Source organism: Ovis aries, chromosome 8 (genome assembly GCF_016772045.2).
Source record: "Ovis aries strain OAR_USU_Benz2616 breed Rambouillet chromosome 8, ARS-UI_Ramb_v3.0, whole genome shotgun sequence".
NCBI lineage: Eukaryota > Metazoa > Chordata > Mammalia > Artiodactyla > Bovidae > Ovis > Ovis aries.
This window is the reverse complement of record NC_056061.1, coordinates 59,885,003-59,911,229: the sequence shown is the minus strand read 5'-3', so window position 1 is coordinate 59,911,229 and position 26,227 is coordinate 59,885,003. Positions and strand designations below refer to the sequence as shown.

General features: G+C 40.1%; 2 long non-coding RNA genes across 3 annotated transcripts in view; one reads left to right on the top strand and one right to left on the bottom strand.

Moving 5' to 3' along the window:
* Positions 1 to 557: 557 nt before the first annotated feature.
* Positions 558 to 26,227, bottom strand: part of LOC132660206 (uncharacterized) — an 81,587-nt gene continuing 55,917 nt past the window's right edge. Inside the window, exons 3-4 of the long non-coding RNA XR_009601528.1 lie at positions 14,695 to 14,881; positions 558 to 1,234 (exon numbers count right to left, since the gene is read on the bottom strand). This is a non-coding gene — a long non-coding RNA (uncharacterized LOC132660206). The remainder of the gene's footprint in view (positions 1,235 to 14,694; positions 14,882 to 26,227) is intronic.
* LOC121820187 (uncharacterized) overlaps positions 4,999 to 26,227 on the top strand; it is a 69,478-nt gene continuing 48,249 nt past the window's right edge. The window contains exons 1-3 of one of the 2 annotated variants that reach the window (XR_009601527.1): positions 4,999 to 5,372; positions 21,583 to 21,770; positions 25,879 to 25,972. This is a non-coding gene — a long non-coding RNA (uncharacterized LOC121820187). The remainder of the gene's footprint in view (positions 5,373 to 21,582; positions 21,771 to 25,878; positions 25,973 to 26,227) is intronic. The other variant, XR_006060631.2, reaches the window with a different exon arrangement.

The following is a 26,227-nucleotide window of genomic DNA, read 5'->3' as shown; positions in this document are numbered from 1 at the left end:
TCTAAGACTAAGGCAGTCTGACAGCCGTGAGAGGTCATGCTTTCCTTTTGCAGGAGAACTTGCTTCAAATGTAGATAGAAAACAATGGAATTCTAAGAAACAAGAACAGGTAAGGAACTCTATCACATCCTTTCTTACGCTTGTTTAGCTGATCACATGTGCTAGCAATCATGACATAAAGGAAACAGAAAGAGTGATCTATTATTACCTTTCTGTTTAGTCCTTTCTTACCCATCTAGTAGTTGAAGGTATAGCGTGTTAGCAGAATGTATGAATACTGAGAAGTGAAATAAAGACAGTTGAGTTAGTATCCCGCAGCATTTTCACTCTTCCAGAAAATCCATATTCATATATGAGCTACAAAATACAAATTACATAATTACATAAAAGCACTTTACTGCTTTTACTTTTGTACTTAAGACGGGCATGCATAATATAAAGATGAATGATACAATTCATGATGAGAATTTAAAGTTTTATATTTTCTGAATTTATAATGGCATTAAATAAAAAATTAATAAAACACCATGACAAGTCAAGAGAGAGATGGTGGAAGAAAGGAAAAATCTTTATATCTAAATATCTCCAGAGTTTCATCTCTAAATATGATTGTACATTGTTTTCTGCTTTCTGAATAAGAGATTCTTTATTTTCCTTTTGTTCTGGGCCCTGTAAATTATATAGCTGACACTCGTTGCTCCAGAGCTGCCTGCCAATTCATTTTGCTAAGTCATGAAGAGATGCAGTTTGGAAAGAATGGAATGGAGGTGAGGCATTGAGAAATCCCTCAAGCTTCTTCTCTCCAAAGGCCTGGAGGACTCTATTTATTGAGGTTTTAATAAATAGAGGTTTTAATGAGGTTCTTTCTTGCCTTATTCTGAAATTATTTTAATAGTAGTAGTTTCCATCAGTTTCCTAACCAAAGAGTGGTCTCAATATTCCTCCTTGTTTCTGATTTTCTAAACACACACAAATTTAAGTTTTCTTTGCTTTCATTACTTCCCACAGAGCAAGTTCAAGAGCTTGTATTCAATTATCTACCTTCGAGACCATTTCCTTTTCATTCCATTTTTAATCTCATAATTTGAGGTCACTAAAAATATGCTACAAATATCCTGCAGAGTTTGATCATTTCCTTTTCTCTTTTTTATTGTGTTCTGGTTTCTTCTCATTTATTCTTAGACACACAGAATTGCAGTCAGGATCTAGGACTTTGTAGATGTCCTATTGGTTTCTAAGAAAGAAAAAAAAAAAAATGAGTCACATCACTAATGCTGTTTAAAGTTCTCATAAGAGGCCACAACCTACTGACCAAGATGTCAATAATGTTTCAGCCCTGCCTGCAATTCTAGCTGCTGCCTTTCATCACCTTAAAGTAAATCTTTTGATCTTAGTATAACCTCATTGTTGCCTTTTCAGTTGCTTTGATCCCAAATCTCACACTGTCGAATTCCTGGAGTCTTAGTATCAGAAAATGCTAAGAACTAAACCCTCTTCTGATTTCTTTTATCCATATCCTAACAGAAACTTTAGTCTGAGAGCAGTTTTCATGCTTGGCCCCTGGAGATGTACCCTGCCCCATTTCTGCCTTACTGTCAACATTCCAGAAATACTGTTATTTATAGTTTTTCAGGCCTTCCTCATAGTTCATTTGGTAAAGAATCTGCCTGCAATGCAGGAGACCTGGGTTCAATTCTTGGATGGGGAAGATCCCCTGGAGAAGGAAATGGCAACCCATTCCAGTATTCTTGCCTGGAGAATCCTATGGACAGAGGAGACTGGCAGGCTATAGTCCTTAGAGTTGCAAGAGTTGGGCATGACTTAGCAACCAAACCACCACCATAGTTTTTCAAATGTGCTTAGTGTTTCAGGTCCCCTTACATTTCTCATGTTAGTCCTTCTAGTTAGATCTCCTTCCCTATCTTCTTCACCCAGATAATTACTTTTCAGGCCTTAAGTATCATCTCAAGCATAAGTATATCCTCACAGTTCTCATTACAAGGAAAAATAGAATTTTCTATTTCTTTCATTTTCTATCTATATGAGATGATGGATGGTCACTAAACTTAGTTATGTTACCATTTCATGATGCATGTAGATCAAATCATTATGCTATACACCTTCAAATTATATAGTAAAAAAAAAAAAAATGATAGTGTTAGTCTCTCAGTTATGCCTGACTCTTTGAAACCCTGTAGACTGTAACCCAGAAAGTGAAGAGGAGCTAAAAAGCCTCTTGATGAAAGTGAAAGAGGAGAGTGAAAAAGTTGGCTTAAAGCTCAACATTCAGAAGATCATAGCATCCGGTCCCATCACTTCATGGGAAATAGATGGGGAAACAGTGGAAACAGTGTCAGACTTTATTTTGGGGGGCTCCAAAATCACTGCAGATGGTGACTGCAGCCATGAAATTAAAAGACGCTTACTCCTTGGAAGAAAAGTTATGACCAACCTAGATAGTATATTCAAAAGCAGAGACATTACTTTGCCGACTAAGGTCCGTCTAGTCAAGGCTATGGTTTTTCTTGTGATCATGTATGGATGTGAGAGTTCGACTGTGAAGAAAACTGAGCACCGAAGAATTGTTGCTTTTGAACTGTGGTGTTGGAGAAGACTCTTGAGAGTCCCTTGGACTGCAAGGAGATCCAACCCGTCCATTCTGACAGAGATCAGTGCTGGGATTTCTTTGGAAGGAATGATGCTAAAGCTGAAGCTTCAGTACTTTGGCCACCTCATGTGAAGAGTTGACTCATTGGAAAAGACCCTGATGCTGGGAGGGATTGGGGGCAGGAGGAGAAGGGGACGACCGAGGATGAGATGGCTGGATGGCATCACCGACTCGATGGACGTGAATCTGAGTGAACTCCGGGAGTTGGTGATGGACAGGGAGACCTGGCGTGCTGCGATTCATGGGGTTGCAAAGAGTCGGACACGACTGAGCAACTGAACTGAACTGAACTGAGACTGTAACCCACAAGCTCCTCTGTCCATAGAGTTTTCCAGGAAATAATACTGGAGTGGGTAGCCATTCCCTTCTCCAGGGTTTCTTTCCTGACCTGGGGACTGAACCCGGGTCTCCCTTTACCATCTGAGCCATCAAGGAAGCCCCAGCTTATATAGTACTGAACATAAATTATATCACAATAAAACTTGAATAAACAAATTAATTAAATTAACTGAATCAGATGTGCTTTAATAAAATATATGATATCTCTTCTGGATATTGTTTATGTGGTCCTAACCCAGAGAACACCAATGTATGTATAGAAATTATATGCACTAGCATTATTCTCCCAGGATTTTTAAAGTCATAGAATCTTAAAATTAGAAAGAACCTCTGAATATCACACTCAATGCAGAAATCCCCTTTACAAAATTTTGCTACTCATTATCCATCTTACAATTTCATTTCTTTTTTATTATCTTAACCATGGTTGAAAGAAAAGGATCATAGATAGAAAGTGATAGTTAGATAGATGGGTGCTTTCTATCCAAAACCAATTGCCAATATAAATTCTCTTTTCCAGAAACCTACTGAAATCAGGAATGAGCTATTCAAGTCAGATATAGGGGAAAGGTCACCAGAATCTTTTACAATACCTAAATTTGGGCAAATCTTTTCCCAAGCATATCCCAGAGAAGACGCCACAAAATTTCCAGATATTCAAGAGTTTCATTATTAGCTCAGCTAAAGATAAGCCATTTAGAGAGCAGTTTTAGGTTCTACTTATGGGGTTTAGCTAGAATTTTTATTTCTTAGGATTTTTTTGAATCTTTTCCCTTCTTGGGAAAGTTAACTGCCCGGGTTGTTATTTTCTTGTGTCCTGCATCACTTATAAAATTGATATCGGTTCTTTTTAGATTAGAACAAGTATAGTCGCCTCCAAAAAACAATTTTCAGGGTTTTTGAGCTTTCCTATATCAGTTCCTGCTGTAAGTCTTTACCCCTGTCACAGCTGCCTTCACATAAACACAGACATGTGATTATACAGACTCACACAGACTTCAGCAAGCCTTGATGGTCAGATTGAAGATTGATGGTCACCTGTCCACATGCCTAGGGGAACCAGTTTGATGATCAAGGCCTTGGCCAGGAACCCTACACATGAATTTTCCTTCATGAACTGCTTGCCAGTTCTTTATGAGATTTAAGGGTCTCTGACCTTGTTCTGTCTCTCTGCTAATTCCCACTACTGCTGAAATAGACAAGGCCTACCTAACTTCACCAGCTTGTTTTAAGAGTCAAAAGAAAAACAATATTTATGCAGAGTTAAAGTGTCATGGAAGTGGAAAATTTTCATATTCACTCTTCTATCCATACTGAGTTAACTGTTTAGGTTCCTTTGTATTATAAATTGGTTGGTACAGGTGGAGTACAGCAGAGAAGAAAGGGCAACGATAGGTGGGAAGAGGTGTCTGAAAAAGGAAAAATGGACTAAACAGTGTTGGCTTGTTTCATGTACTGATTTAGACCTCTTCTTAATCAGAGACTCTTTATTGAATCCTGAATGTTTTTCTCTGAAAAGAAGATGAATTGTTAATAAACCAGGACAATAGGATGGAGAAACTTCTTACTCATGCTTTAATGCTGTGGATTACTTCCTCTTCCCCTTTCTTGTCCTTTAAGAACCAGAGTTGCCCCCCTGATAAATAATGAAGGCGGATTTGCTTCTGGGAAGATTCCCTGAGTGCCCACAGCACTCAGAGTATAGTTCAGTACCACCATCTGTGGCCTGTGGCATTGTGCCCACTGTAATAACTAAAGCAACAAACACTTCCTGCTCCAAAAGTCACCAAGCATGCATGTGCCGCCCAAGGGTCATCCCGGAGGCTTTATGTCTCTTCTCTGACAGAGCTCGTGCTTCATCATTGAGCCAGGATGGCGGAGGCTTTGACTGTTTTTTCAAATTTTATTTGTAATGTTCCTTCTAGGCTCCAGACTCACTGGAGACATCCTGACACTGTATGCTTTGTCTAGCACAATGTGATGCCCTTTACCTACTAAGAGTGAGTGAGCCTCATAAAGGTGCTGCCCTCCCCCCAGAACAAACAACGGAAATGCATCAGGAGAGCTCAGCTGCAGACAGAATGCACATCATGAAGCAGGGGCCGCCACGGGATTCCTTAGATGAAAGCCAATTTCAATGAACACTGTGTTTCAAAGTCTGCTTCCTCTTGCTCCGTAAGAGCCGCAGAAGGAACATCCCACTTGCGTCTGCTGACACAAAAGAATGCTGTGGCTGGGAGATCTTATCAGGCCTTCCTGCGCCACAGTAACAGAGCTCCACTTGTGTCTTGTAAGAATTACTCATTGTTTCATGGGGACGACTGGCTCCTTCGGGTGGGATCTGATGGCATCTCATGGAGTAGAGGTAGGTGGTGCTGGGAGGTCAGCCAGCCACATGACCCGGCTTGCTGGCTTCAGGGAAGTCAGAGAGGGGAGCAGACTTCACCCAGGCTGTTGAATAGCTAAACACATTAGACTATTAGAACAGGCCTATGGGCTTCCCAGGTGGCGCTAGTGATAAAGTATCCGCCTGTCAATGCAGGAAACAAGAGATGCAGGTTAGATCCCTGGATTGGGAAGATCCCCTGGTGGAGGGCAAGGCAACCCACTTCAGTATTCTTGCCTGGAGAATTCCACGGACCGAAGAGCCTGGTGGGCTACAGTTCACAGAGTCACAAAGAGCTGGACATGACTGAAGCAACTTAGCACACAACACATACTGTCCACTTACTACTATCTTCAACTGTATAGGTTGAGAACAAAAATTAAAAGTGTTGGTCAGAGTTTTTCTGTTGGTATAAGCTGTTTCTTCCCTTTTAATCAATTCACCTAAAGCTGGGTTATTCTGATAAAACTGAAAAGAATAAAGGAAGATTTTTTTTGAAAACAGAAATATATTGATTTAAAGCCATCTCTGGAGAATTTAGATGCTAATAAGTAAACATATTAGTGTTTATGACATAAACCTCAAAAATAAATACTTTTTTATGAAGATGAACCTCAGGTTTAAAGGCATCACCTTTACATTTAAGAATGTAAGTTAATAATTTTGGATTAATTAAATTTGGTCAATTCAAAATGATGTATCCTTCGCTTAGAAAGTTTGTGGCTTCCCAATTTGGGTCTCTTCTAATAGGGAAAATTGGTGTTTACCAGCTTAGCTATGTGGAGAGTAGAGTTAGAATTTTCTTCTCTTTCCTCTTCTTTCTAAATGCTTGCTGAGTAATTATTACATACAAGAAATACATAACTGGAAGTATGATAGGCTAAGAAAAAGGATGACCATGTGTTTCCCAAGGGGACAATGCTTGAGATTAACAGTTTTAATCCCTCCCTCCTATATCTTCATGTGGCACTTTCTGAAATGCCCTTTGCCCTAAATGTACTCATATTCAGTTGTTTCAACTACAAGAATTATTTTCCTCTTTCTCTGTTAAGATTCTGAAAATCAAAATATTACCAAAATACATCTCTGATATTAACATATTTTTATTGAAATTATCAAATGTTGTAAATAGATGGTTTTCTCTCGGTGAGCTGTGAGCATCTTGAGGAAAGGAGTTGGATAACATTCATCTTCCGGTCTCCATTGCCAAGCAAAATGTCTTGCACATATTCAGTTCAGTTCAGTTCAGTCACTCAGTCCCGTCCAGCTCTTTGCGACTCTGTGTACTGCAGCACGCCAGGCCTGCCTGTCCATCACAACTCCTGGAGTTTACTCAAACTCATGTCCACTGAGTCGGTGATGCCATCCAATCACCTTATCCTCTGTCATCCCCTTCTCCTCCCACCTTCAAACTTTCCCAGCATCAGGGTCTTTTCAAATGAGTCAATTCTTTGCATCAGGTGGCCAAAGTATTGGAGTTTCAGCTTCAACATCAGTCCTTCCATTGAATATTTAAGACTAATTTCCTTCAGGATTGACTGGCTGGATCTCTTTGCAGTCCAAGGGACTCTCAAGTCTTCTCCAACACCACAGTTCAAAAGCATCAATTCTTTGGTGCTCAGCTTTCTTTATAGTCCAACTCTCACATCCTTATATGACCACTGGAAAAACCATAGCCTTGACTAGATGTACCTTTGTTGGCAAAGTAATGTCTCTGATTTTTAATATGCTGTTTAAGTTGGTCATAACTTTTCTTCCAAGGAGTAAGCGTCTTTTAATTTCATGGCTGCAGTCACCATCTGCAGTGATTTTGGAGCCCCCTAAAATAAAATCTTACACTGTTTCCCCATCTATTTGCCTTGGTGTGATGGGACCAGGTATGATGGGACCAGGTGCCATGATCTTCATTTTCTGAGTGTTGAGTATTTTCACTCTCCTCTTTTACTTTCATCAAGAGGTTCTTTAGTTCTCCTTCACTTTTTGCCATCAGGGTGGTGTCATCTGCATATCTGATTATTGATACATATTTTTGTTGGCTAAATATTTATTGGATGGATGAATAGATGGATGGATGGTTGGATGGATGGTTGGATGGATGGATGAGTGGATGGCTGGCTATGCTGTAATGTGTAGAGTTACACATGATGGTTCAACTTAGATTGTCTATGTGGTTCTTGACATGACCACAACTAGGCCTTTCATCATCTAAGACTTTATTATCCCACTACATTAGATGCATAGAATGAAGAGATTTTCAAGATCACATAGTTCAGTTCCTTCATTTGACTGTCGAGGAAATGAGACTCAGGGGGAGAATCTGATTTATTCATAGTACCCCAGTTAATACACGCCAGATCTGGGTTAAAATCCGGATCTCTTTCTTTTTAGTCAAATGCCCACTATACTATTGCTTTCTATGACTCATCTTCGGAGGCTTTAAAGCACCCTGTGGAGCAATCTGTCTCTCCTGGCTTGTCTGAGCAACGTGAGAGAAAACTGGCTAGAGCAGAACTGGGTGAAAGGGACCACCTTGGAGCTGCTGAATTCATATGCTGATGGTGCTGAAGCAAGGTAAGAACAAGAGTGACTGGCCTTTATTCAGGCTGATATTATTCCATGTTCCTCTCAGAAGGTGCCTCACTCGTAAATCAGTGGGTGGTGTCCAGTCCCTCCCTAGTCTCCTGGATAACCTTTGGCAATAGTGTAGTCCAGCCCTATTCCACTGGCCAAGATTTCCATTTTATGCAGAGTCCAGCCTTTCAAAGCCCTTTCCAAAGAAGCTTACACTTCTCCACTTAATGATGAGGTTGATGTAATGATGCTATCTCTAGGTCCTCCTGCCATCAGGAAGTGCTTCCAAAATATCACGAATGATTGCCTGGACTCCTGTATCTCTTGAGTTATGCCCAGTTCCACTGCATCTAAATGCTTGTGGTTAACCTATACTTAAACAATATGCTGTTATTTAAGAATTTAATCTTTTATTTTGTAACAAGCTCTAAGGTAAAAGAATCTGGAAAAGAATACATGAATCACTCTGCTATACACCTAAAATTAACACATCAGTCAAATAAGTCAACTATACTTCAGTTTAAAAAGAAAAAGAAAATCTAACCTTTTAGATTCAACTCTTTTAAGAATGAACACATAATAACAGAGATGAATCTCAAAATAATTATGCTGAGTAAAATAAGACAAACAAAAAGAGCATATACTATATGATTTCATGTATATAAAACATTTATGCTTCTGCTTCAACCTGACTAACACAGTATTTTGGTTGAATTTTAAAAGGTTGCATTTTTTAAAAAGTTCAGTTCTGTTCAGTCGCTCAGTTGTGTCCAACTCTACGACACCATCAACCGCAGCACTCCAGGCCTCCTTGTCCATCACCAACTCCTGGAGTCTATCCAAGGCCATGTCCATTGAGTCAGTGATGCCACCCAACCATCTCATCCTCTGTCGTCCCCTTCTCCTCCTGCTGTCAATCCTTCCCAGGATCAGGGTCTTTTCCAGTGAGTCAGCTCTTCTCATCAGGTGGCTAAAGTATTAGAGTTTCAGCTTCAACATCAGTCCTTCCAATGAACACCCAGGACTGATCTCCTTTAGGATGGACTTGTTGGATCGCCTTGCAGTCCAAGGGACTCTCAAGACTCTTCTCCAACACCATGGTTTAAAAGCATCAATTCTTCGGCACTCAGCTTTCTTCACAGTCCAACTCTCACATCTATACATAACTATTGGAAAAACCATAGCCTTGACTAGATGGACCTTTGTTGGCAAAGTAACATCTCTGCTTTTCAATATGCTATCTAGGTTGGTCATAACTTTCCTTCCAAGGAGCAAGCATCTTTTAATTTCATGGCTGCAATCATCATCTGCAGTGATTTTGGAGCCCAGAAAAATAAAGTCAGCCACTGTTTCCACTGTTTCCCCATCTATTTCCCATGAAGTGTTGGGACTGGATGCCATGATCTTAGTTTTCTGAATGTTGAGCTTTAAGCCAACTTTTTCACTCTCCTCTTTCACTTTCATCAAGAGGCTTTTTAGTTCCTCTTCACTTTCTGCCATAAGGGTGGTGTCATCTGCAGATCTGAGGTTGTTGATATTTCTCCCGGCACTATTGATTCCAGCTTGTGCTTCCTCCAGCCCAGCATTTCTCATGATGTACTCTGTCTATAAGTTAAATAAGCAGGGTGACAATATACAGCCTTGACATACTCGTTTTCCTATTTGGAACCAGTCTGTTGTTCCATGTCCAGTTCTAACTGTTACTTCCTGCCCTGCATATAGGTTTCTCAAGAGGCAGGTCAGGTGGTCCAGTATTCTCATCTCTTTCAGAATTTACAACTCAATTTTATTAAGGCATAATTGACATACAATAAAATGTACACATTTAAATTGAACAATTTAGTAAGTTTTGACACATGCATACATTCATGAAAGTATCATTATTTTCAAGAGAGTGAAAATAATTATCAGTCTCAAAAAACTTCTTCCTCATCTTCTTAACCCTTCCCCAACTATACCACTCACTGCCTCTCCTCTCCCACCTCTCCAGGCAACCACTGATGTGCTTTCTCCTATTCTTGATTAGTTTGCATTTGTTAGAATTTTATTTTATTTATTTATTTTTTGGCCTCACCACACAGCTTGTGGGATCTTAGTTTCTCAACCAAGAATTTTGAACCCAGGCCCCATCAGTGATAGTGCTGAGTTTTAACCACTGGGCCACTGAAGAATTCCGTCTAGCATTTTATATACATGAAATCATACAGTATATGCTCTTTCTGTCTGTCTTATTCCACTCAGCATAATTATTTTGAGATTCATCTCTGTTGTTATGTATGTAGTATAGTTGGGCTTCCCCAGTAGCTCAGTGGTGAAGAATCCACCTCCAGTGCAGGAGACACAGGTTCAATCCCTGGGTTGGGAAGATCCCCTGGAGGAAGTCATGGCAACCCACTTTAGTATTCTTGCCTGAAGAATCCCACAGACTGAGGAGTGTGGTGAGCTATATAGTCCATGGGGTTGCAAAGAATCGGACATGACTGAAGTGACTGAGCACGCACACACATATAACGTAGTTACAGAGATCTGACCATATGGAATGGTTGTATATGGTTAATTCACGTCTGTAAAGTTGTTGTCTTCACATCTGATGCTGGAACTTGAAGTCCAGGTAAAGGCTATCAGAAAAAGAAGGTGGATGTAAAATGGGGAAGAGCCTATTTCAGAACAAGCTAGAATCCAGTGCACAAGCAGTAGTTCAAAGGAGATTGAAATTTGTGTCAGTCCTTAACGACTTTGACCTTGATTACATAGATTTCCTGCAGAAGCAGGACACTCATCACAGAGCTAAACATACATACCTAGCCCAGGAGTTGGAGAAACTGGAGGAAGAGCAGGACACAGAGGAGTCACAAGCCCAGCTGCTGCCTCCTGTAGGAGGTGAGACAGCTGTGAAGAAACAAGCTATATACAAACAATGAAATGGCTGCAATTTCACACCACCTCCAAATTTTGCACAAGAATGTCTTTCTGCCCACTCTTAATACACAGGAGAGAGATTCTGAGAACTACAGTTCTGCGTCCTCAAGTTTACTCACTGTCAGAGCTACTCTTTGACAACTTGGTACTCAAAAACATTTTTAAAATCACACTTTATCTCCAAATGAAGATAATAACACAGTCATGTCTCCACCTAACATGATGCTCCTATCCCAAGAACAACCCAAACACTAATCTTTGCCCAGAAGAGGATCCAAAGTTTTTTTTTTTCTTCACTTTGGGTGATGTTTGATTTTGGTGTGCACCTTGCTAATTCACACTTCCCCTTTGCTATCCTTTACTACATCTGCTAAAACATCTTATGTTAGATAAGAAAATGAGAATGAGACATAGGACAAATGCAAAAATAATTGGGTGAATATATATATGCATATAAACTATATATAACTATACATTTATTGTTGTTGTCTTTCAGTTGCTATGTCATGTCGACTCTTTTGCGACCTCATGGACTGTAGCCCACCAAGCTTCTCTGTCCATGGGGTTTCCCAGGCAAGAATACTTGAGTGGGTTACCACTTCCTTCTCCAGGGGATATTCCTGACTCAGGGATTGAACCCATGTCTCCTGCATTGCAGGTGAATTCTTTTAACACTGAGCCACCAGGGAAGCCCACATATATATATACATGGTCATATCACAATGCTGCATTTAATGGGGTTACAAAGAGTTGGACACAACTTCGTGACTGAACAAAACCAACATATCACAGTAAGAAAGAAATACTCATAACTATTACAGTAGTTATATCTGCAACTGGTTGTGTGGTCATAGCTGATATTTATAACTACTTCTTTCCACTTCCCGTTCCATATTCCCTTCATCTTCAGCAAATACTTCAGCTAGTTGTGGATCCTTGCCTGGTAGAGTGAACCAAATCTTCATTCCTGAAGGGTCTGGGTCATTAGCAGTCTTAATAATTGAACTGATATAGCTTTATCAGAAGATACGGGAATATTGAGATGCAACCGAGAGGATCTTTAACACTGGAGACATTTTCTCTAACCTTTTTGTGCAGAATCAGCCCAGGTTCTGTCACTCCCTTCTTTCACTGTTGATCCAATGGCATGAGTCAAGGGGCACCCAGTTCAACAGAGTCATCCTTCGGTGCCCTGATGGAACCACTTATCTCTTGGGAACTAAGACCTTTGGACCAGCAGTGCCTAACATCACAGGGACAGGAAGCAAAAGTTTACTGCATCACCAGGGACAGTACGAGAGGAACATTTCCCATCACTACCCCTTATTCCAAGACCTATGAATTCTGGGTGTGGGAGAAACAAAAATAAGCATTGGATGATGATTTGGAGCACGTTTGATCCTGGACATCTCACCATAGCTGAGTCTTCAAAAGGCCATTCTATCATTTTGTCAAGCCTGCTGTTTCAGGGTGATGGGGAACATGGCAAGACCAGGGAGCTGCATGAGGCAATTGCTGTACCTCATTGGCTATGAAATAATTTTTTCTGGTCATAAATTATGGTTTGTGGAATATCATGACAGTGAGTAAATCATTCTGTACATGGTTTTGGTGGTGGCTTGGACAGAAGCATTGTGGGCAAGGAAGACAAATCTATATCTAGAGTAGATGTCTATTCCAGTAAGAACAAAACACTGTCCTTTCCAGGATAGAAGATCTAATCTAATGTAATCAACGTGCCAGTAGGTGGCTAGTTAGTATCTGGGAACTGTGCCATGCCAGGGCTTACTGTTGACCTCTGCTATTAACATATTGGGCTCTCGCAGCAGCCATAGCCAGGTGGTCCCTGGTAAGCAGACGACTATGAGCCCCTGGATAATTTTCATCTCAGCTCCCATGGTCACTTTATTCATGAGCCAACTGAGCAGTGACAAAGTTGCTGGAGAAGCAGGCTGATTGAGGTCCACAGAATGGCTCATCTTCTCCATCTGATTATTAAAGTACTCCTCTGTTGAATTCACCCTTCGGTAAGCATTCACATAGAAACAAATATCTTCACATGCCTTGACCATTTGGAAAGCTCTGTCAACCTGCTTTCCCTCCGGATCCCTTTGACACCAATTTTTCAATCATGTTCCTTCCAAATCTCTTAATGTTCAGCCAAGTATTAGCCATGGCCCACAAATTAGTGTAGACTTGTACTTCTGGACATCTCTCCTTACTAGCAAAATGGACAACCAGGGGCAGTGCTCAATATTCTGGCACTGGGGAGATTTCCCTTCACCCCTGGTCTTCAGGATAAGGCTCTTAAGCTTCAACTGTCCATTTTGTTCTTAACTGACCACTTTTGTGTACCATCTGCCTATTGTGCAGAACCACAGGCCTGACCTGAGTGTTTTCTTGCTCCAACACAGGGAGCTCCCCAGGAGGCCATAGGTACAGATTAAGAGAAAGAAGGCAATATATCAGGGGTACAGGCTCTGGATATACTGGCCACTTGCTCATACAGCATACATGTGCCTTCACATTCCGCTCAAGCCCAATTTTGTATATAGCACTCTCTCTTGAGAATGAAATACTTCAGTGCCTGTTTAACCTTATGGCTCAGTGGGTCAGGCAATACTTAGCTCAGGTCACATGATACATTAGTAACCCCTGGCCAAGCTTTCAATGTCTACTAAGACTCAGTAGCAAAACATAAGCTACTTCTTAAAAGAATAGTTATCCACAGAGGATGGCAGGGCTTTATTCTAAAATCCCAAGGATTTGCATTGTGATCCACCTATAGGAACCTGAAAGAGGCTCTAAGTATTATAGCAGTCGTATAAGTCAATGACATTTCAAGCACCATTGGATCTCCTGGATTATGGTCCAAGTGTTACCAAGTAGGACCCTGTGGGCCTTCCTGAGATAGAGCCATACCCCGTATCCTCCCCAGTAACTCCTCTCTGAAGGACCTAGATAATAGTATTTGATGCACACCTCCTGAGTTATTTTATAGATGCTAAAGTGTGTGTTAATCTCTCAGTCATGACTGACTCTTTGTGACTTCATGGACTGTAGCCTGCCAGGCTCCTCTGTCCATGGAATTCTCCAGGCAAGAATACTGGAGTGGGTTGTCATTCCCTTCTCTAGGGGATCTTCCCAACCCAGGGGTTGAACCTGGGTCTCCCATATTGCAGGTAGATTCTTTACCATTTGAGCCACCAGGGAAACCACCACTGAATGGAAGACATTAACTACTTGAAGATCATAAACCCCTAGACTTCCCGGTGCCTGACGATTGATAATGTTAACCCCGTGACACTGCCTTGTTACCTCAACATCAGCTAATCAGAGAATCGTGCATGAGTTGTTCATATACCCTGTGACTGCTGCCCCCCTCACCTTGCCTTTAAAAATACTTTGCCAAAACCCTTCAGGGTGTTTGGGGGTGGGGGTGGGGTCATGAATCACCCATCCTCCTTGCCTGGCCCTGAAATAAATCCCTCTCTGCTCAAAAGTCTGACGTTTTGGTTTATTGGCCTCACTGTGCATTGAGCCCATAAACTGGTATTCAGTCACACAAGTGGCAGCGGCAGTCTGGGCTTCGTACAGAGCTTGCTCTTGTTCTGGGCCCCTGCTCACAACTTGTAGCTTTTTAGGTTACTCAGTAAATGTGTGAAAAAGTGTCCTTAACATGTCACACACTGGACCCCTAGATATTTCCCTGAGGTTGCAGGTCCTTGATTTTTCATGGGGTTTATTCCCCACCCTCTGACAGGCGAATGTCTTATCACTGTGTCGAGAGCAGTTGCTCCTTTCTGCTCACCTTATTCGTGAATCAGAGAATCTGGAGGATCCGGGCATGATGAGGCAGCTGTAAGGCTGGCCACCGTCTCACACCAATGAGATGTGCCAGCAGGTAAGCAACAGAGTGAATGAGGAACAGTACAGGTACTGCTTCCTTTCCTCCCTCCACATCTCCCATGAGCATCTTTCTTAGAGCCCATTTGCACCTGAAACATACAAGAACAGAAGTTCCAGGAAATGTAGTTTATCCTCACCACATTGACACATTACAAATCTATCACAAATACAATTTATAATAGATTATTATAGGGTGTAGAAATGAAATTAAAAAAAAAAAAAAACCAGTAGATGCTTATCCTGGCATGATCTTCTTTCCTGAGGAATCCATATGACAAAATAATTTCTCTTACCTACAGGGCCTTGATTCTACAGACTATGTGTGCTATGTTCTTACCCTGGGGAGATTTTCAAAAAAGAGCTATTTCCAGAAACATATATTATTTTTTAATAAATAAATGCTTAACAATGTGAAAATAGATTCACAGTTTGAGTGTATTTATCAGTTGCTTTTCCAGAGAGGCTGAAGCTTGTCTTTTTATAATGTTTAGTCTTCAAAGAATAAGAATTTGCTTTTAAGTTAAAAAGTGTGCTGCGGGCCAGCAGCAGGGAGATATACTTCTGCATCGTGGGGAAGAGAAAGCCTCAGAATTTGCTCTCCAGGCAGCCTGGAATGCTGCTCATCATGGTGCTGGAGAAGGCCAGTGTGGCTTCAGAGTGGACTGTCTGTGCATCTTGGCATGTGGAATCTTCCTTTTTTTCCTGAAGTCTATGGTCTAAGAGAGAGCTGACATTAACTGTTGTCTCTTACTTTATGAACCTACAGCTTCCTCTTAAAAAGTGGTTAAGATGATTGCAAGAAAGGCATGTGTATGTAGGAGAGAGGGACAGACATTTCAGTGACTTAAAGGACAGAATTCTCAGCTGAGAGCAGAGAAGGGAAGAAAATGTCCAAATGAAACCAAGGGGAAGGTGGTTTTCAAGTCAACCTTTTCTTATCTCAAGCCAACTCATGACTTCCTGATGAAGACATTTGTCCACCCACCAGTGCTGGTGTTTCTAACTATTCCCATCATGCAGTAAAAATTGTCAACACCTGCCTCAGGCTCAGGAGTTGGGAAAAACCACAAGTGGGCAAGAGACATACGTGCACAACCAAGGTGACCATTTTAATGATGAAATTGGTCAACTCAGATAATTTGCTGAATTGAAGCATTAAAAGAAGTCATATAGTGTCTTTAACCTCGTGTTGGCTGAATAATCATTTAATAAATATAATTGGATGGTTGCCTAAGTAAAGAAAAGAGTCATATCTGCTATTCATACAAACATTTGGCAAGTATTTGGCCCTATTCCCAAAGAATTCTGATTTCTTCCCCACCCACCCACCCCCGCCCACCATTTTGGTTCTTGAAGGTTTAAAATCCCAAATAAAGTTGATCCTTAGGATTTGAGCATATTGGGCTCACATTAGAGACCCTGAACCACTGGACAAAGGAGGGAGGGACATAGAACAGAATGGAAAGAATTATTGAAATTTTCCACCCATGAACTGGACACACCCTCATGCAAACAAGACTTTTAGGCTAAGGCTATATTTTATAATAATGTGATAAAACACTTGATAAGCCCACAGAGGATAAGCAGTAGTTTTGGGTGGTTTTTTTTTTTTTTTTCCCCCAATTCTCTGAAATCCAGTACCACATGCTGAGCAGTTGGATGGAAAAGTCATTTGTCATCTCTGTTTCCAAATGTCTATTTCCTTTCTGGAGCCTCAGCAGTTTGAGGTGCTGTCAAAGGTGAGAGTCCATCGTGTCAGTGGCTCTGATCTCGCATCCACACTTGCCCTTACTGTGTCCATCTCCACCACTTGCTAGCCAGCTCTGACAAGAGGTGCTGGGCTGGGAGGTCATGGGGGGAGCTGTCAAGCATGTTTCTTTCTGGCTCTGCAGTTTGCTCTTCATCACTCAGGAAAAGGCAGAGAGTCAGGGACAAGCTTCATGAGTACTTTCTCCTTTTTGTAGGCTTCTCCCAGTGCTCTGGAAGAGGGGCCAAGTAACCCAGTCCCTTGAAAAGCTGTCTCAGTCCTCAATACCTTGCTTTCTTCCCTCAACACCTCTTTGAAACACTATTCTTATAATCACAATGAGAAAATAAAATTACTTAAGCTCTGTTCTTAATAATAAGCACTCAAATAATGGCAAAGGTGGTCTTACAACTATGGCTATGGCTTCCCCGCTCGCTTAGTGGAAAAGAATCCACCTGCCAATGCAGGAGACGCAAGTTCGATCCCTGGGTCGGGAAGATCCCCTGGAGGAGGAAACGGGAACCCACTCCAGTATTCTTGCCTGGGAAATCCCATGGACAGAGGAGCCTAGTGGGCTATAGTACATGGGGGTCACAAAAGAGTTGAACATGACTTCGTGACAACAACGTGGATTAACAGACTTTTTCTTTAAAAAGAAGTGCTCCATCTTCTACATTTTTATTTGTATTTGACTTTCGACTGCCAGACCCAGGAACACTCTGAAGCTTCCTTGTGGTTTGTCATATGTTATATGGTACTTTGATGCTTTGCACTTTTCAAAGAGCCTTTACACAAAAAATGATCTCATTGGGTCCTCAGATAACCCTGGGAGGCGGGTAGGGTTGATGGCTATTCTATCACCACCTCTCATAAGGGGGGAAAAAAGTAAATAAGTTATGTAACCTGCCCAAGGTCACTCTGCACTTCAGTGGTGGAACTAGATTTCAACAGAGGTGTGTCTCTGGAAGATTTCTTTCTTTCTTTTAATCTATTTCATCACAACAAGCCACCTCTGTGAAGGAAAGGTACACACATCCTTCTAATTCAACATTCAAGTTAAATGGCTGCAAAATTATAGCTATAGTAGCTATGTTTGTTAGGTGACAACTTTTTCCATATTTCTATTTTCTTCTTTCCCTACCACTATTATCATTTTCCTCCCTATCCAACATCCCCTATTTAACATTTATGAAAGTAATAGTATCCTCTTCTATCTCTCCTCTCTTTTCTCTTTTTTCTCCCTATTTCTCTCTCTCTCCTTTCTCTGTCTCTCTCTCCCTCTCTCTCTTTTTCTATTTTGTTTTTGTTCATTGATTGGGTACTAAAAGTAACACGTGACTGGGATTTAAGAGAATCAAGCTTGAGATATTTGTTTCACATAACTTCTCTGGCTCTCAGTTACTTTACTTGCAATTTTTTTTTTTCCTGAAACAATGACTTTTCCACAGGAGTGAAGAACAGGAAAGCAAAAATGACTTTTGTGTTTATCAAAAAATATATATATGGCTAAAAAAGCTGAGAGCGACTTTGTAGGTTTTTTATTTTAAGTTACAGATGAAGGGTTCAAACTTACAACTTCTGTCTGTAAGTCAAATATTCAGTGACTTTATTTTATAGAAACTTCCACTAGCCTCACCAATAAGCCATTTTTAACATGAAATGCCAAAACAGACTCTGCAAAATTTAGGAAAGAAATCAGAGTTGCCTCCCCACGATTATTAATATCTGATCATTTCTCATGTTGATGGCATTTTTAGAATGCAAATTAACAGCCAACAAAATAACAACAAAGGAAAGAAAATGAGATGGTTCTTCATTCTAGTGCTCTATATTTCTGGTTTTGTTTGTTATATGAAGTGATGGCAGGTGATGGGGCTGATTAAGTACAGACTGAAATGAGCTGTATTTAGATACTGTCTACAAAGGTTTTTCCTAGGAGGAAGTCCTTATTTAACTTAACCCCGTGGTTCTATAGACTTGTGTGCTCTGAACACAGCTGCATAATTAGTAATCATCATTAATCATTTCTACTTCTGTACTTCTATCACCAACAAAATTATAGCAACCTATATTTTTAGTAAACTCTAATTGCAAGTTTAATTTAATATTTATTTATCACTTTAAGAAGCAGTTTGCTGAACTGATTATACAAATCAAAAGTGATGTTTCTGAAGATAGAAATAAAACTTCCCATCAGGAATAAATAGGTTTTTCAAAAGAACAGTGTCTGCCTCTTGGCAAAAGGAAAAAAGAAAAAAAAAAAAAAAAGTGCCAGAAAATCAGGCTTTCAGGCCTTTTCTACCTTTAATGTGAAAATGAGTATTCATGTGGGATGGCTTTAGACTACCTATTGGAAAATGCATATCAAGTAACAGATGTATAATTTATGGAACTGATTGCTTTAAGCAAAGAAGCTTAAAAATGAGTTTTGCAAGCAACTCAAGTTGTTCTCATGAGGCAAATGTATGCTAATTACTTAGAAGTGAAACCTGCCTTTGAAATATACGCAAAAAGGAAAAGAAACTTGAAGAAATGATTAAGCAAATGTTCCATCACTCTCAGAAGCATTTTCTAGACTCCTTCTATGGGAAGAGGTCAGGTGGCGGTATATACTCTTGAAAACTTCATTAGATAACGAGCCTTGAACAGATGAGTTTCTCTCAGGGAACTGTACATGGATATTCCCCAGGTACTGATTCAGGATTTCCAAGCTTTCTGGCTGGATGGATTAATGGATGTATCAACTGGAGCTAAGGAATGTTCTTTTAGCCAGACTCAAGATGTAAAGCAGACAAGGGCCTATTTCATTTACAAAATTGAATCAAAGACTCAAGGACAAAAGTCCAACAATGTAGATGACTAACGTAAAATTATCACTGTTAGAGTTACATTATAACTAGAAGCACTGGATTTTAAAAGCCAAGTCATATGTTGTCAATGGCCTGAGATCTGCAAAAAAAAAAAAAAAAATTCTCCCACAAAGGCCCATACAATAAATGTTTTGAAGTGGAATCTGAGACCTGGTAGCACAAAAGTGCCTTAAAGATCCCTAACTGGCATGGGGAGCACTAGGGGACAGGGGCAGTCTCTAAAGTAGACAGAGCTCTTCAAACACATGCAGGAACTGGTGCTTTGAAAAAGCAAACCACCAAAAAGAATACAGGTAAATGTCATAGCAAATCAAATTAAACATCACTAGCATCTTATTTCCTGGTTTTGGTTTTATTTTGTTCTGTTTTGTTACTATTCATTTTAATGCCTTCTTTGGAAGAGATAAGTTTCCCCTAATTTAAAAGGAAAAAGGAATGGCCATTTAGAGTATAATGGATAATATACAGTAGAATCTTATGTAAACAAATTATCTACTAGCTACAAGCTGCTGCAATTTTCATGAATTTTAAAAATGAAAATTGAGAAAAAAAGTCACAGAAAGTCAGAAAATAGGTAAAGTTAAATCATATATTTATAGAGATACATATATAAGTGGTAAAATTATAAAGAATAGTAACATAATTGCTAACATAAAATGCAGAATTATTGTTTCATGGAAGGGGCAATAGAGAGAGGGAGATGTGATCAAGAGACCCTATATAGGTAGAGGGATCACAAATATAGATAGTATTTTATTACTATTTATGTTGGTGATGTATGCATGAGTATTCATTTTATTATTATTCTTTAAACAGCATAAATATTATCATATACTCCTATAAATGCATAATTGACAATTTTGTGTTTTTCAAAATAGATGGGTCAGTTTTTTACAATTTCATTTCTTTTCTTGAAATCCTAACGCTCCTATCTTCTGAAGGTAACCTTCACCCAGAGAAATCTGTGAAGAAACTCAGGACACAGTGTTTACAGACTCATAGACAATGTAGTCATAGAGCAAAAATAAACAAATTAAAAATCAGAAGAAAAAATCCCTGGTTGGATGAATTTTAGAAGTTGGCCTCCCTTTATACTTTCTGCCTTGGTTTGACACTTAAGACCTTTACCAGTGGAACCCAATCTTCCAAGAGTATTTCCTAGAAATTCCCTCCCTGGGAAGCCTCTTTCCTTGTTAAGTATGATTCCCTGGGCAAGACTTCACCATTCCCTGGCAAAGCATAAAGCCCTTTTCCACCCTTGTGCTTTGACTATCTCATGCCAGTTACCTGTATTTCCCATCCTCTTGATGACTGACCATCATAGTTTGACCTCTTCTGGGAAACCACTGTGATAACCTCATAACCTCAGTCTGCAGCACTCTGGCCTTTTCCTGAACTCTTGAACAGCTGCCTATTTAATTCTGTGAGTAGTTAATCTTGTGGGCTTTGTAACACCAGAATTTTCATCAACCAGATTTATCTTCCTCTTTGGCACAGAGCTGGTCTGTATTTCCTGTCCTCCCTTGCAGCTAGCTGCAGCCGTGTGACTGAGTTCTGCCCAAAGCAGTGCAGATACCGGTGCATCATTCTTCTCCAGCCCTGTTCTAGCACCTCCCACAAAATCCTCCATGCCCTCTTTCTCCTCATCTGTGGTTGTTCCAGGAACCCAGCAAAGCACTTTAAAGCTCTAGGGATCTGCAGACACTATCAGGAGTCAGCCAACTTTTTCTCTGAAGGTCAGATAATAAGTATATTAGGGTTTTGAGGATACATAATGTAAAAACCTTTCTTAGCTTCTAGAATTAGGCTGGATTTGAGTTGGGGGCTGTAGTTTGTCGACCCCATCACAGATGAAAAGATCTTGGATTTCAGAATGTCTATGTAAAGCACAGCCCTCTTCCTCCCTGCTCCCACCTCTCTCATGTCTGCAACTGACCTACTTGGACTATGAAGGGAGCAATACTTTTTACTGTGTTTCGTTTTCTCTGAACTACAGCAATGAGATTTTCCATGGTCAGATACAACAAAGAGATAACTATTTGGGGAATTTGGACGAAGTAGAGTTCCAGTTTCAAGAAACTGGGGTCTGTTCACCCCAATTAGTCTTCTTTGCTAAAATGTTGATTCTAGAAATATTTAGTTTGTTACTTGCTTTTCTCTGGTTATTGTCTAGGAAACCATTGTTATCAAACAAATCTGCCTAGGCCAGAGCAGCCTGATTTAAAATCATTGCTTTAAAATCCAGCAGAAGAAATCTCAAGTTGGAGGAAAATCAAGAAGACAATGTGGAAGAGTAAACAAAGGAAGAAGATGTGCGCTTCACCACAGAAATTAAATCTGCAAAGCATATGGAAACCTCAGGTGCATCTGACTCACAATATTAATGTTTTCCCTAAGATCTACAATCTTCCTCCCTCTCTTCTCCACTTTTCTGAAATAACCCACATCTGTGAAGCTTCTTCAGTTTTCATTTTCTCAGTCCCTGCTGATACACAGAATTCACTAGTATCTACATGCCTGGGCAGTCTTTGGTAGTAAGTCAGAGTGAGGTAGTGAAAGATTTGGAACAAAAACTCCCCACTGCAGCCTGGTTTGCTCAAACAGCCTGCCAAGATGGTGTGGTTCTCATGTGAAGAAAGTGCTCCTTCACCTGTATCAGCAAGTTGTTCTCCCTAAGACAGCAAATTGCATTTGTTTTGACCTTGAGTAAGTTGCTGTTTCCCTAGGCTGACATTTGTTCTGTTCCTTGAAGCTGCAAACCACTTCAAGGGCATGTTTTTCTTTCTGCACATGCTGTCTTCACTTACTTACTGATGTGCAAGACTTGAGAGGCACAAAAGGAACATGAACACAAGCAAAAAGCCAAGAGACTCATACCTGTTCTTGCATTTCACTTCCAGAACCAAAGGAAGGAGGAGTCTTTTTGATTGTGATGTGAAAAGTAGAAAGTGATAACTTCCTATGTTTGTCTCAGTCAAAGGAAGTTCAAAGCCTTCTCTATATTCTGGATTCCCACCTTCCTATCTCTCAAATTAGATTTATACGTACGTATTTTCACTAGAGCAGGCTACAGAGTAGAACTTAATTCTCAGCAGCTACTAACAATGGACTCTGAGCAGTTATTTATATACGAATTTTGAATCAACCAGCCTCCGTTCATTATTTGATGAGCTATTAATAGTACTAATAAAATATTCATAGCTCATTTGTTGATTCTTCCAGGGTTCCAGCATTTCACTCAGACCTCTCAAAATCATCACTGTGGGCTTTAAGAAGCAACAGAAAACCCAGCTGAATAAGAACTGGCTTCCTTTCTGGCTGTCCCAGTAGATCAGGTTTAGTAGCTGCAGTACTCATGGTGCCTGTCCCCTGGGCTTGGACGCCAGATACTGCATGCCTCAGTCTAATGCATCCAGGAATCGTAGGTGGAGGTGGTATGGGATGAGGGGAGAGTCGACTGACTTTTGCATCCCATCAAAGGTGAATGCTGGGCTCCTTTGTTTAGACTAGTCTAGAAGAACCCACAGAAAAGGTGATGGCACCCCACTCCAGTACTCTTGCCTGGAAAATCCCATGGATGGAGGAGCCTGGTAGGCTGCAGTCCATGGGGTCGTGCAGAGTCAGACACGACTGAGTGACTTCACTTTCACTTTTCACTTTCATGCATTGGAGAAGGAAATGGCAACCCACTCCAGTGTTCTTACCTGGAGAATCCCAGGGACAGGGGAGCCTGGTGGGCTGCCGTCTATGGGGTTGCACAGAGTCGGACACGACTGAATTGACTTAACAGCAGCAGCAGAAGAAGAAGAACCCAAAGGGATAGAGTAGAATTGACCTTGTGTTGAAACTCCTAATATTGTTCTTCTAATGCAATAAAAAAGAGCAGCTCTCCTGTAAATTTCTTGACATGTTTATTATACAGGAAGAGTGTCACTAATTTGATTAATTTTTAAGGACTAGTTGGAAATCTACCCCCCCTCCAAATGAAAAGATAAGCAATTTTAAATTTTGAGTACCTTAAGAGTGCCATGGGCCCTTGTGAAATTCTGTTTGAGAAAATTCATAGAAAGGTACTGTGAAGCAACCATATGCTTAGAAAGCTTCTTGTTTAAGACTCCATTGGGTCAATTCTGAGGTTTTTCTGGGAGTTGGATGCATTTGTTCTCTCTGAATCACAGTTTCTGACACGTTATTTTACAAGTTCTTGATCTTTTTCTAAAAACTGACAGGCTTATGGAGAAGTTAATAATTCATTGAGTAAAATATGCTTATGTCTGCAAACAACAGAGATCAAAAAAGTGCCCCAATTTTACTGTGAATCTTCCTAACAATATTAAATATGCAAACCCAAATTTGACTTAGCAAACATGCAAAAGATTTTAGTCTTTAAATCTCTCTGCAGGTTTCCCTTATCATAAAATGTTTTCAATTTTGCTTGAGGTGAAACAATTTAGAGCCCAGCTTCAGACCACTGTGTCTTATATTACAGAATTTAAAAAGGGAAGAAGGTTCTTAGAAAAGTGTGGCCTATGTCAAAAGTAGCTGTATTACACCAAAATGACTATTTATACATTATTTCCAACTAATGGAAAGATAAATTTGAGCATGATTTTCTTATAAATGATAACTAATGTATTTTATGAATGCATTGGTGCAAATCAGATTTGCTATCACCATATAAGATACAGCTACTTTTGACATAGGCCACACTTTCTTAAGAACCTTCTTCTAATAGGGGCGTTGGTGGTTCAGTGGTAGAATTCCTGACTCCCACATGGGAGACCTGGGTTTAATTCCCGGTCAATGCATCATGCTCTTGTTTGTTTGGGGGCTTCCCTGGTGGCTCAGACAGTAAAGAGTCTGCCTACAGCGCAGGAGACCTGGGTTCGATATCTGAGTAGGGAAGATCTGCTGGAGAAGGAAATGTCAACCCACTCCAGTATTCTTGCGTGGAGAATCCTATGGACAGAGGAGCCTGGCGGGCTACAGTTCATGGGGTTGCAAAGAGTCAAGACACAACTGAGCGACTTCACTCTCTCTCTCCAAGGTGATAGGAGTAAGACTTTTCAGGTCCCTAATGATTTCTTTATTTTCTACAGTCATTTGCAATGATATTTCAGTTATATTTGGGATGTAGCTATCAAACTATAAAAATAGCCTCCTAGTCCACAAAACAATACACTGTCTTCAAATTAAAGATGAATATTCTGTTTTAGAACACAAAAAGTTCCATTCCTTGGGTTGCTATTCCATTCATCCAAAACTTCACAGAAAATTACCTACTAGAAGCTGAAATTCACGTAAATAATTTGTGAAGCAATACATAAATTCATGAAAAGAAAGGAAATCCTTTGTGCTGACAGACTTTGTGGGGAGCAGTAGTGGAAGGACCGGCTCTTCCTCCCCTGGGATCCTTGGTTTCCTTTGCCTAGAATCCTCTTTCTCCATATTTACATGGCTGCCTCCATGAGATGGTTAAATAGCATCATCAACTCAATGGACATGAATCTGAGCAAATTCCAGGAAATAGTGAAGGACAGGGGAGCCTGGTTGCTGCAGCCCATGGGGTTGCAAAGAGCCAGACACAACTTAGCGACTGAACAACAACAACTCCATCTTATCTTGGGAACTCAGCAAAAGGCTTAAAGGTTACAGATCAAATCGTTCTGATCACTTAACCTAAGTAGGTGCCCTATTATAAAATTGTTCACATAGTCCTTAGCACTAACTGATATTCTTGGTTTCTGTTTCATGTCAATCTCCTTGCACTTGGAAGACATGAATTTTGTCATACTCGCTCTGTAATCCTAGTATCTAGAATATCTAAAGCAGGTATTATAGGTTGAACTGTATCCTCAGCCCCCCAAAATATGTTGATGTTCTAACCTCCAACACCTCAGAATGACCTTCAAATAATTAGAAGACGGTTGTTACAAATGTAATTAGTTAAGATGAGTTCATATGAAGTAGAGTGGGCCCTTAGACTAAAAACACTCTCTTATAAGAGAAAGGCATATAGAGACACTTTGTGAAGATCTAGACACATGGAGAAGATGGTGATATAAAGAAGGCTGTGCTACTATAAACCAAGGGATACATGGGGGCTACCAAAAACTGGGAGAGGACTTCAGAAAGAACATGACTCTACCAACACCTCACCTCCCTTTTCAAGTGCTGACAGCTGATATTCTACCCCTTCACCCAATGGCCAAATAGGTGCCTTAAAAATGATACTAAAAACTGGGACTTCTGCAGTAAAAATTTGTATAGGAATGGACTGAAGAGTATCATTCTATTGCAGTTCTCTGGTTTGGCTTAAAGTAATGTTGCTATAATTTCCATCAAAAATATTTGTAGGAGGGAAGATTTTTACCATAACTTTGTACTACTGTTATTGTGAATTTCCATGTTTCAGCTAGCATTAGTTAATAATTTAAAAATGCATTATATATTTTTTTCTTTTTTGCAGCAATAAGAGCATACCTTTGGGACAATGGATGGCATCAGCATTGAACTGAAGCCAACTCTGGTGTTTTAAAGAAAAATTATCATGACACTTCTAAGTAAGCAGATTCAAAAGACAGCATGAATCAGTCTCAAAATATTCTGGGTAATTAATTCCCAAAGTTTGCATGACTTAAACAGTAATAGCTCAAAAACAAAAATTCAAATTGTGTTCATTGTTAGAGCTGATTTTTAGTGATTCCTTTTTTAAAAATCTGAAATCACTTGAAAACCAATTATATATATGCATGCATGTGTATGCGTTCAAAATCACCAGCATTTGGGAACTGAAAAGTTTTATTATGAGATCCTTA